We start from the raw sequence: 12,581 nt of genomic DNA, 5'->3' as shown, positions 1-12,581 counted from the left end.
AAAAAAGTCAGATAAGCTCCAGTCCTTTATACTGGAATTTTCTCCTGGGATTAATCTTTATGGAAATAGCCATCTATTCACCTTCCTCTTCTCTGTCACTTGTTTGCTGAAATGTCAGTGCACCTTCCTTGACACCCAGTGTGAACTGAAAACTCCCTCCTCCCAGGCTCCATGTCAGCTTCTACCCGGTAACCCTCAGTCCCTTTATCCTACTATACTTTTTCTTTTCTCCCTAACACTTTTAATCTTATAACAAGTCATGTCATGTAACCTCCTGTTATGATTATCGCTTATTGTCTGTCACTCATTGTTAGCATATAAACTCAAGAGGGCAGGTTCTTAGTCTGTGCTGTTTACTGTTGTATCCTAAATAGTAAAAAGTGTGTTTACAACATAACTGGAGAAATATTTGTTGAACCAATGAATGAACTGCTCACTAATGCAGGGTTCCCATAGTGTATAAAATCTGGAAAAAGACCAGTGTGATTTTGTAATGAAGGCAGGATCGACAAATCACTACCTTTGTGACTTGGAGCAAATTAATATTTAAGAGTCCCAGTTTTTTCTGAACTGATAAGCAGACTGTCAAGGTCTCACAAAACAACCTTCATTTTTGATAGTTTCATGGTAATTAGAATTCCAACATCTGGCCTCTGGAGTTTTGCCAAGAACTGGGAGTTTACCAAAAGAGGGAAAATGTAGTTTCTGATCACACAGATTCCAACTACATTTTCCAGATTCATTTATAGCTTCTCTTCAAATGGAGAACTGCCATTTACAACAAGCCTTCCTTCCTCCTGCCTTCCACCTGCAGCCAGTTATCTTCCTTCAGTCCCCCATGTAACACAATTATTTCTCTAATTGTAAGCAGTCCCTGTAGGTGGAGGAAGATCAGGGGTACATTGGCTTTTAGCTAGATTTAAGGTGGCAGGCAAAGACAGTGTGGCTGCTGCCATTCCTTGACTGGGGTTCTAGCTGCACATGGGAGAGGGGGAGTGTGTAACTTTAGCTTAGCTAAAGCTGCCATGAAAAAAGTACCACAGACTGGGTGATGAAAACAATAGAAATGTACTTTCTTACAGTTCTGGGGACAAGAAGTCTAAGATTATGGTGTCAGCAGGGTTGATTTCTTCTGAGGCCTCTCTTCCTGGCCTGTAGATGTCTGTCTTCTCCCTGTGTCTTCACATGGTCCTCCTTCTGTGTGTGCTCATGTCTGTCTCTGAATTTCTTCTTCTTGTAAGGACACCAGTCATATTGGATGAGGGCTGACTCTAATGACCTCATTTAACCTTAATGACTTCTGTAAAGTCCCTATCTCTAAATGCAGTCGCATTCTAGGGTTCTGGGGGTTAGGACTCCAATATAAGAACCTCAAGGGGACACTGAGCCCCTACGTGGGAGTCATATGAATGAAGAGAGGAAGAAATCTACTGTCTATGTTTGTTTTAAAAATGCTTTCTCAATACTTCTTTGCTGTCATGAGTAGAGCCATCCTTTGAGTGTAAATTTACTAGGACCAGCCAGCCATTCAAAATGGAAAATACTCATTTGGAATATACGGGCGTGTATAAATGTATGGATGGGGGATAGGTGTTCATTAAATATTGAAGTGTACTGTGAGGTACACAGAGCCACTGTCAAAGATTCAAAAATGAACAAGGAATAGATGACTGTGAAATAATAGTAAAATTTCTTATTAGTAACCCCTTTCTGTCACAGATAGAATTGTTTCCCAGTTTTGAGTGTATCCTGTCTTGCCAAAAAGAGTAAAATGAATATTTCTCTAAATAGCTGAGTGTGTAGGAAGTCAGTCTGTCCTCTTGTTTCTAATGATATCACACATTGGATAACTAAGAGTCAAATAATGAAACCGCTGCATGGATCCTTACTTCAGCGATCTACACTGACATCAGACCTTTCTCTACAACACTTTCCAGACTCATCGTTTGAACTCATTTCCCAAGGATTGTAAACCTGGCCTGATGCGTCTCTCTGGCTAATTCCAAGCTATTATTCTTTCTCATTTAGCATTTCAACCTTCTGATCTATAAGCAAAAGTTAGGTTCCAGAAATCTTGCTATCACTTAACATATATGTAAAGCATCAATAAAAATCAACAAATACTTGTCTTGCTTCTTTTAAAATTATAACATTTTACATTTATTATCACATTTTTAGGTATCGATCTTATATGTACAATATGTTTTAGATTTACTGTACAATTAAAAATAATTACTCTGAGTCTCATCTGTCATCATTCTGGGGCTGAGAAGTCCACAGGCTTTTGGGGGGTGACTTTAAATCACCTAACTTATTCTGAAGTTAAGGGCTCTAATTATTCAGTCCCTGTGATTCTCTGTATTTCACTGACATGTGTGAGATTTGATATTTCTGAGTAGGAACTCTCAAGGTGTTTTACCAGGAGTTAGCAAACTGTGTCCTGGGACCAAATCATTGTCAAATGGCTAATTTTGTCAATAAAGTTTATTTGGAATGCAGCCATACCAATTTGTTTACTTACAGATAATTAAGTAGTTGAAGAAGAAACTGAATGCTTATAAATCCTAAAATGTTTACTGTCTCTTTGCAGACTTTTGTCAATACCTATGTTATAAAAAAATTACAATAAACATGACCATCTCTATATGTTTACTTTTATTATTTTTTTATCCTTTCAGTGTCAGTATTGTTTGGAGTTGGGTGCTGAGCTGTCAACTGACTGGTAAGTGACATCACATTTCTTAATATGATGCATTTTTTTTTAAAAAGTAGAGCTATTTCGTCACCCTGGTCCTCAAAGCTATGAACTAAGAGCTGATTAATGGGGATTACTATCCCCTTCCTACACATGTGCAGATGAAGTTTCTAGAGAAATACTTTTTGTTTGTTTTTTTATCCCTTACTGACTAAGACGAAAGGTGAAACAGTTCAATCTTGAAAGTGGCTAAAGATAATTGAATTACATGATTTGGAGAACATTTGATGTTTGTATCATCATGAATTACATTTTAAAAGAAAACAAGGATCTATATAAATAAAGGAAAGGAGGAAAAGTAGAGAAACTAACTTGAGAGAAACTATGAATTTTTAATTTCTGTGAACAACATAATTTGCATGGATTCTATATTTTTAAAATTTCTTAGCACTCCATGAAAAATATGGAATGTCTCTGCAATTCTTTCTTCGCATATATGGCTTAGAAATATGGAAATGAGTGATTCATTCTTGTTCTAGAATTTGAATGGGATGAAGCATTTAGTTTCTTTTATGTGTTAAAGTAATAAACTTTTGTCAGAAAATGTTAGGTTTTCCGGTATTGTAGTATGCACATTTAATACTCAAGTTTACTAGAACTTGTTGATTTTATCTGGAGTTCAGTTTCAAACTAGGTATTTTTTTGCGAGATGATTTAATAATTTCAGTGGCAGATGGTATTTTCTGTTGTTTTTCATGTAGCATTCAAGTTGAAATAACCGTAATTGTGAAGTCACTGGTTTTGTAATAAACCAGGGGAAATCCAGTTTCTTTCTTAATAAATGATTAAGATGTTCTGTGGGTCTGTGCTTCTTGTGGACCTGTGCAGCTTAGCTGAGAAATAATACAACAGGAAGAATTTATTCTTGGCTTAAGTGCATGATAAGTCAAATGGGTTATTCAAAGGAATTGGTGTTTGCCTCTTTCTGTTACTTCATTGAATAATGAAAGATACCTTAGGAGAGTCACTGGAAATACAATTACATGTAAGTTTTAATGGTGATTTAGAAATTGGAATTTATATGGTATCTATGTATGATATTTTTCTTTTAGAAAGACATTTTAGCAATACATTTTTAATCATCTCCTTTGAGAAAGCAAGAGGAAATATTATGAGTCGAAATAGAATACTACTTATTCTATAGCACCTAACCTTGTTATAATTTTATAATAAAGTTGGCTTGTTCCCATAGCATTTCTCTTTTAAATACATATTTTGCAAGTGACGCAATGCTATCTGATATGACCACAGGCAAATATGATAATATTGAGGAATTATAACCTACATTCTAAGTATCAGTTGAGGACATGCTGAAATAAAAGGGTTATGAATTTTAAAAGATGTCTGGTGAAAACCAAGAAAAATTAGAATGAATAAAAGGGAAACAGAAATAAAATCAGTGCATATAAAATATAGGAGTTGCAAAGGGAAAGGCCACATCATTGTGTACAAACTGGAGTATTTTGATGTGAAAATGTTATCTATAAAGTAAAAGTTTAGAGGATCTGATGATATGTTTGGTTGTTCAGCATATTTATATTACTGTTTTTTAAATTATGAGACGTGTTGAGACATCTTTCTTGAAACTGTGTGACACATGTGTTTTTTACCTTAAGTAGATACTATCTGAATAGCAGTCATATTAGAGAGAGCCCTGATACAGTGGACTGCAGAATAATGCTATAGAGGCCTCTTGAAATTTAGTCTGGGAAGAACTAGTCATTAATGAGCCATGGTGGTGAAACTGAACAACCATTTAATGAGCCCAAAGAAGCAGACTTGGGTTTTGGTTCCTTCATCTCTCAAAAGGAGAGCCATTTTTAGTGCTGGCATTTCTGTATTTTATTTAACTCCATAATAATGAATTCATAAGGAATATATAAATCAGAATGTTAAATCTGGAGAAAAATAATGACTTATTTGTGGTGCTGACCTGGAAACATGAGGAACTGACTTATATGACTCAGACACTTCATATGGATGGAGGAGTACGTTTAACTTTTATAGGTAAGCAGCAATTTCCCAATTAGTAATAACATGATGAATTCAAATGTCAAGAACTGTTGTATCAAAGGCTTACTCTCGGGTCTAAAATTATTCCCTCTCACAATGTAAGAATTTCTAACTGGCTTCTTTATTCTTTCTGATGTATAAACCCTGATGAACAAGAAATCATTTGTCTAAATTAATTTGTTAACATTTCCCAGCCACACAATTCTTACTAAAATTTGTTTTCTTGATAATGCCACATACCAATAAAAAGTCCAAAAGGATATATAAATTCACTGAAAGTAATCAATAGTTTCAGGTTAGCATTTGTCATTAAAAATAATGACTGAAGACATAATGTGGATGTTGATGCCTACTGTAAATAAGCAGAAGTGATGTGTTGTCGCTGTATATTCTCCCATGGCTGTAAGGTCTATGAGGATAGACACCCTGGTTTACTACTGAATCTTGAATAGGAAGTGTTTGGAATATAATGTATCTTAATAAATATTTGTTGATTTAATAAACTAATCAGTTATATTTATGAGGATAAGACTCTGGGTAAATAGTGTTATTATTATCATTGTTGTTTAATTGTAGCATATACAAAATAACATCCTTGGTTTTGGTAAAGAAGCAGTATTGCATATGATTAAGAGCAAGGACTCTGGATATAGAATTTCTGGTTGAAAATTTTGGCTCATACAAAGCATATGACCTGTGCCTCTCTGTGTTACATTTTCATCATCTCCAAGTGCCAAATGAATGAATCCTTGAACTGTGTCTAGAGATGTTCCTGTCACTCAGTAAGCACAGTGTAGTTGTTAGTGGCTATTATTATTTTTTTATGTTGCTGTTGTTAGAAATCAGGCATGTCTTCCAGGCTTAAGGGTTTTGTATTTTAGTAGGAGAAATAGATATTAACAAAACCAACTCTAATACTGTGAAGTATGGTACATTTCAGGAACTTGAAATGGGAAGAATACTAGGGACACTTAATGAGTGAGAATTTGAAGTTGTTTCATGAATGAGGTAGCTCTTTAGCTTGGCCCTGAATAATTTCACATTACTGGGAAATTTGTCATGTACATATCAGCATCAGAAAAGAGCAAGGACTTGGGGGTGGGTAGGGGAGGTGGGAAGAGCTCAGGGGCAGAGCACATGCCTAGTATGCATGAAGTCCTGGGTTCATCCCCAGTAACTCCATTAAAAAAAAGAAGAAAAAGAAAAGAAAAGAAAATAGCGTGGCTAGTGTTATGGGGAAGATGAACAGTGTAGAGTAGTTAAACTAAATAGGCTCAAAAAATCAACATACAGCTTTAGCCTGAAATGACATTTAAATAGTAAATGCCATTTTAAAAAATCACTTAATGCCATTTCTTGCTATCATTTACTCTTTAACTTGACTTTCGAGGAGTCAGTGGATTCAATATCAAGGACCAATCGATCGATCCAATTTTACCTTCCAACATTCTCCACCTACCAATCCAATTTTATTTTATGTTCCAGCCTTTTTTTCTTTTTCCCTGAACCTCACTGTAGTTTTGTACATTTTCCCTCTGCCTCTAAGGTTCTTATACCTACTCCTGCACAGGACAAAATTCTAGCCTTCTGTAAAGTTCTTTGTTCAAATGTTGTTTTCTTTATAAAACTTTCCCTAACTTTCTGTGTAATTTCAAGCTTAGCAGATAGAGACCAAACACACACGATCTGCAGACACCCCACAACACAGAGTGGTAGATCAAATTCTCAATTTAGCTAATCAAGGATAGAGAATGTTATTAGAAGTGAGTCTGGCCAGCCAGAACTGGAATAGATGGAGCCTACATTGGCAGTATTCCCTTGGATCCCAAATGCCTAAGAGGTGAGGGCTGGCACGCATCTGTCAGTGGCACTGTCCACATGGAGTCTTGCTGATTTGAGAGGCTTGATTCCTTACTGGGCCATGATCCTTATATAACTGGTGTTTTCATTACTCTCTGTGAAGAATTTTTTCATACAACCTATTTGCTTCCATTTAAGGGAAGCATTGATTCCTTCATTTTGAACTAATCTCAGTGACAGTGAAGGGGTTTCATCAACTAGGGAAGGCAGGAATATGGTTCTGATTTTGTATTTGCCTTGAGGGTTCCAGCAATGCAGAAAACTCGCTTTTAAAACACCTCTATGCAACACAGAGTTAGACTTTCATCTTTCAGTTTGCATAGCATTTTCTTTCTACTATGAGCCAAGCTCCAGGCTGAGGACTGTAGACCAGTAGATGAGGTACAGTCTTGTCTTCATGGAGTCCTGGTACAGTAGACAACGCAGATCAATAACCAGCTAATTTGAATGATAATCTTTGTCACCAAAGAGGCAGCAATTGAGTTGGTATGAGTTAACTAGGTAAAGAGGTTGGGAAGAACATTCTGATCAGATAGAATGCTGTGGCAAAGAGTCCTTAAGTATAAATATGAAGATTTAGGGAGCTGCATATGGTTCCGCACTCTGATCTCTGTCTAAGAGGACTTCAACGTCAGAGTGTAGTTTTGTGCTTTAGGGTCCAACTCATAGTACTTCCTGGTTCAGCCAGTGTTTTTTGATGAATCACTTATCGTGGTCATATCACTGTGCTGGATGTTACATCTAAGAAATGAATGTATTGATCTACTTAAAATATGTTACTTGGACACATATGTGCTCTGAGTGTGTGTGTGTGTGTGTTAGAGGTATAGGTAGTAGACAGATAAAGAGACAGCCATTTTGGCATCTTCTAAGGCTTAAGATCATTAAGCATAATTTGGCCATGTGGTCACATTTGTGTGTGTGTGTGTGTGTGTGTGTGTGTGTTTTCAATCTGCACATGTTTCTGAAAACTTTCATGTGAGGAATGCCACTTTTATTAGTGATGTTTGAGAGATTATCTCATTGACTTATAGCACAGTGATTTATGTGAAATGCTTCTTTTGGCACTCGATAAACGTTGACTGACTGACTTTCACAAACACTGAAGATAAGAGTGATGTATATAGTGAAGCCATTTTGCCAACAGGAAACTAACTGGGTGCCAAGATTTGTATACAGTGTAAATCATAAGGACATGAATATCCTGCAACAGCCTAAAAGAAGCACACAGATGTACTTTTCCAAGCAGCAGATTCACTTTTCTGCAGCTTATGGCTGAGAAAAAGGCTTCAGGCAGGACCAAGCAAACTATTCTTGAGACTGACAACAGAGTAAATCCGCACTGTTTTCTACATTTTTATAGCATCATAGAGTGTGCCACGGAACAGTGTCTATATATCATAGACATAATAGGTAAGAACATACACTTTGGAATTAGAAAGCTCTGGCTGGAGTTGAAATTCATCTTCGTAGTAACTATCTCTAGCTTTCAACATGTCTTTTGTTTCCATATAAGAAGTGGTTTGTATAGTAGGTTAGATAATGTCAACTCTCCCGGATGAGATGTCTGTACCCTAATCCCTGGAATCTGTAAATATGTTGCCCGACATACTAAAAGGGACTTTGCAGATGTGACTAAGTTAAGGGTCTTGAGATGGGGAGGGTGTTCTGTATTATCTGGTTGGGTCCAATGTAATCACAAGAGTCCTTATAAGAGGTCAGTCAGAGATTGAGTGAAATTACAGAAGCAGAGGTAAGAGGGACGCAGGACTGGGAGCCCAAGGGATGCAGGCAGCCTTTAGAGGATAGAAAAGGCAAGGGAACTAATATAGTTTAGTCATTTAGAAATAGACATAGTGAAGATCTCCCCAATAGGGTTATTTTGAGGTTCACCTGTAATATTAAATGTTAGGAGCGTTCAGCACTATACACTGTTGGGAGTCAAAGACTCTGGAGCCCAAGCCAGCCCCCAGTGCTTGAAACTTTTCCTTGTTCACATAAATAAGCTATTATGTCTGCACTTTGATGTATTTGTGCCTTGTGAATTGAACTTACTTATTTCACAATGTAAATAGTAATTTGTGCAAGGGAAGGATAGTAGAAGAACCAGGAATGAAGGAGAGAGAGAGAGAGGGAGAGAAAGGAAGAGAGAAAGGGAGGGAGGGAGGAAGGAAGGAAGGAGGAGGAGAAGGTTTAAAAAAGGGTAGAATAGAAAGGAAAGAAGGTAGCCTTTATCTGCCTCTCATCAGACCCTACTCCTGCCCCATTATAGCATTTACCAGGGCCTAATTTTACTTCCTGTTTACTTGTCTATATGCCTCAGTCTTTAACTTGGTTTCTAAGGGCATTCAATGTCAAAGTCCAGCCTACCTCTTCAAGCTCATCTTCCAACATTTTCCACCTTCCAATTCAGTTTTATTTTGTGTTCTCGCAAGTTAGCATATGATGCTATTAAATTGCTCATGTATTATTTTAAAACCTTAAAAGAGGTGACATTTTTCCCATTGTTAAACACAGATGTTAAGATTCACCTGAAAACATAAATTTAATGTGACTATTGAAATGATACTGAATCAACTCACAGTAATTGAAAACCACAAGGTAGCACTAGCACTTGACTGGACCCAAGGATTCAAATAGCGGCATCAAGAACAGGTCTTACCCGCATCCCACCTCTGCCTTGTTCTCCATTGTACCATCTTCCTTTATAGATTGGCTCTAACCACGTGTGTACAGCTACACTTTCAGGCTAATATTCTATCAACCTTGCAATACCCGTGGCAAGAAAGCATCTCTTTTTTTAATGGTCTGGCCAGAGTTTTAAGCTAAGGGGTCATGGACATATCTGATGGGGAGGAGGTGAATTATTTGATTGATTTGGACATGGTCCATGTTCCAACTGGAGCATCAAGGAGTGCTTAGAATGTATAAACCACTAGTGGGAGACAAAAGAAGGACAGCTACTGGGTGTTTCTGGAGGGGAAGGAATGGAGTCGGTCAGGAAAGGTGATGGGATAGCCGATTTTTAAGTCAAGTGCTTTAGGCCTAAAGCACACCAAGGAATCAGAGGGGAGACAATGTGGGGAAGGATGCATAAACAGAGACCTAGAACAGGAGTGTTCACAAAGGTATGTGGTTAAAAAAAAAAAAAAGAAATTATAACTCTTTTGACATGCCTGACACATAGAATGGTGGTCTTGAGGGTTTCAGGGTAGATCGGGTGGAGAGTGGAGAGACAAGACTGAAGAGATTAAGTAGGGGCTGGGAAGGAAGGATCTGGCAAGCCATGGAAAGGAGTTTGGACTTTATCTGGGATGTGCAAAGGTTTGTAACACAAGGGAGGAATGCAGTCTAACTTCTGATTTTGGAAGTAGCTTTCTGAGCATAAAGTAGACACTGAATTTGGAGAAGGATGAGCCTAAGAGAGGGAGATCAAATCGTAGGCTCTTCATCCTAATTCAGTATGGTTGTGAATCAAGACTTGTTAAGGTATTAATATGAATAAATACTGATATATTTGCTCTCAAAATGTGTAAGAAAGAATTGAAAATAGGATCATACTTGAAAGCACACAGTTGACATAATTTATCAGTTTGAATTTAAATAATTTGGGTATAGATATTGCTTATATACCAAATATAGATGTGTGAATTGTGCACCAAAATACATGTGAGGGTCTTGTGATGCTTTAGATTTTTAAAATTCTTGCTCTTAGGTCATCCTATCAAGGGGAAAACAAAACTTATGTCTAGCTTTATTACTCATTCATAAGTACCACAGAAGCATATCCAGTGGAATGATTAACTTATTCTGCATCACAAATATGGGAAAAGCTTCACAGAAATGTCAGCTGAGCTTGGTCCTGAAATATTTTGTCTAGAAAATAAAGAATAAAAAATATTAGTGCCAAAACATGGATACAACATGAAATATAACATGAAGTGATGAAGATTTTTTTTTCTATCTAATGAACAGCAAATAATCAGGCACAGTGATGAAGGTGCATAGGTACAAAGATGAGAGAGTGGTGCAGAAGAGATCCCAAACCACAGACCGAGGAGTTGTGGTCTTTTCTCTTAAACAATAAGAAGACATCAATGTCTTAGCATTATAGTGACATGATCAGGTCTGTATACTTGAGAGGAAAAGTAGTGGGAGTGAAGAAATTGAATAATGTATAAAAGAGTAGCCAAAACAAGATCCAAAAGCCATTGGTCAAGAGACCTAAATCAGTGGTTCCTAGCTTTTCAAGGTGGGAGTTTACTTTTAAATGTATATTTTTCCTTATTCCCACTTGGTGATAGTTGTACCTGTCCTTATGGAAACTATAGGCAGTTTTATGTGTGCATATGTCTCCAGAGACCTTTTATAACAATGTTGGGGCTCCTCAGTGATCCATGGTTCATGACTTAGCACTGGCAGAGTCTGATCGATGTGAAACTGAATTAGGGCAATAATGATGAAGATGCAGATTGAGGATGGTTCCAAAGGCAGAGTTAGCAGAACTGAGTGTCTCATTAGATAGAGAGAGACATGTTGGAGTGAAGAGGTGAACGGAGGAGCAGGTAGAGCAGTGAGTGGTTAGGGCAGTGGCCTAGGTAAGAGGTGGTGTGGCCTGGCTTAGGATGGTATTAGAGACGCACCGATGAAAGGGTCAGATTGGAAATATATTTTGAAGGTAGAGCTGGTTGGATTTGAGTCATAAATTTGAGAAATGAACAACTTGGTGAGTAGTGGGGCCCTGTGTCCTGTTAGAGATCACTGGTGTGTAGAACAAGAATCCAGAGCTGATTATCACAATTATTGTATACTTGCTTTCTCTATGTGTATGGTTAGTTTTGTCATATATATTTCCCACTATCAGACAAGCTTCATATAAACAAGTACATATTTATTCATTGCTCTACTTCTAAGGATTAACATATAGCATGGCTCACAGTAGGTACTATGTAACTGTTTGATGAATAAATAAATTCACCAGAGGCTCTCTGTTTAATCTTTTATTATATGTTGGTTAATGTTTGGAGTGAGGTTTCTAGAAACAGACTGGGCTCAGAACTTAGTTTTTCAGTACTCACTAGCTACTTAACTCTGGGTTACTTCTCTCTTGGCCTCAGTTTCTTCATCATTAATAATAATAGTAGACTAATAATAGTCCAACCTTATAGCATTCTGATGGTTACATAAATTAGTAAATAGAAAGCAATTAGAATAGTGTCTGGTAAGTGGTTAAGCATTTAGGGAGTGTTACCTGTTAAAATTATTATTTGAGGAAAATCTCCAGGTAACATATGTTTGAAAAACATTATCTATGTGAAAGGATGTTTTCTTTGTTAAATTATAATTATAAAGCACTTTGCACTTGAGACACTTTTATATACACTAACTATCCTTTTTAGATATTTGGGTACTAGGCTGGTTTAATAGCAAAAGTGCATAACCCGTAGCAGCAGCAGTGTGCTAAATCTTGCCTCTGGGTCTTCCGAGTGTGCAAGTGCACATACCAGTGGTGGGATGGAGGCATGGAGGACAGATAGAGAAGCATGAGGCAGAGAGAGGCCATCATCAGTGGGTTTTCAACAGTATGATTTAAAGGTATTCTCGATTGAGTTTATGTCCATTTTTAATCCTGTCTCCCATTGGAGTTTTCCATTTTGTTTTGTTCATAACAGTTGGATTGTTTCTGAGACTTTTAGTCTTGTGAGAAATGTACCGCTTGGACCCAGTGTCTCTAAATGGAAAATGTATCTATGGCTTTCTATCCCACGCTCCATACTTCATGCCATCCATCTCCATGAGTACCAAGAGAGCCTTAGGAGTGTTTGCCCCTCTGAGAAATGGTATGACACACCTGCTATCCCTTAGAAAATGAAACTCGTGAGATAAATGTTTGATGTGCTTTCATCTTCTTTACACTGCTCATCCCTCTAAATACGCATTGGTAAAGAAATCT

At 37.2% G+C, this 12,581-nt stretch overlaps 1 protein-coding gene across 1 annotated transcript in view; it reads left to right on the top strand.

Annotated features, from left to right (window-relative positions):
- The window catches only part of TENM4 (teneurin transmembrane protein 4), a 2,614,134-nt gene that overhangs the window by 337,393 nt on the left and 2,264,160 nt on the right, over positions 1-12,581 (top strand). Inside the window, exon 3 of the mRNA XM_032488752.1 lies at positions 2,679-2,722. The gene's annotated coding sequence lies outside the window, so the exon portion shown is untranslated. The remainder of the gene's footprint in view (positions 1-2,678; positions 2,723-12,581) is intronic.

Source organism: Camelus ferus, chromosome 10 (genome assembly GCF_009834535.1).
Source record: "Camelus ferus isolate YT-003-E chromosome 10, BCGSAC_Cfer_1.0, whole genome shotgun sequence".
Taxonomy (NCBI): Eukaryota; Metazoa; Chordata; class Mammalia; order Artiodactyla; family Camelidae; genus Camelus; species Camelus ferus.
Note: the sequence above shows the minus strand (reverse complement) of the source record. Positions and strands in the feature narration are given on the sequence as shown.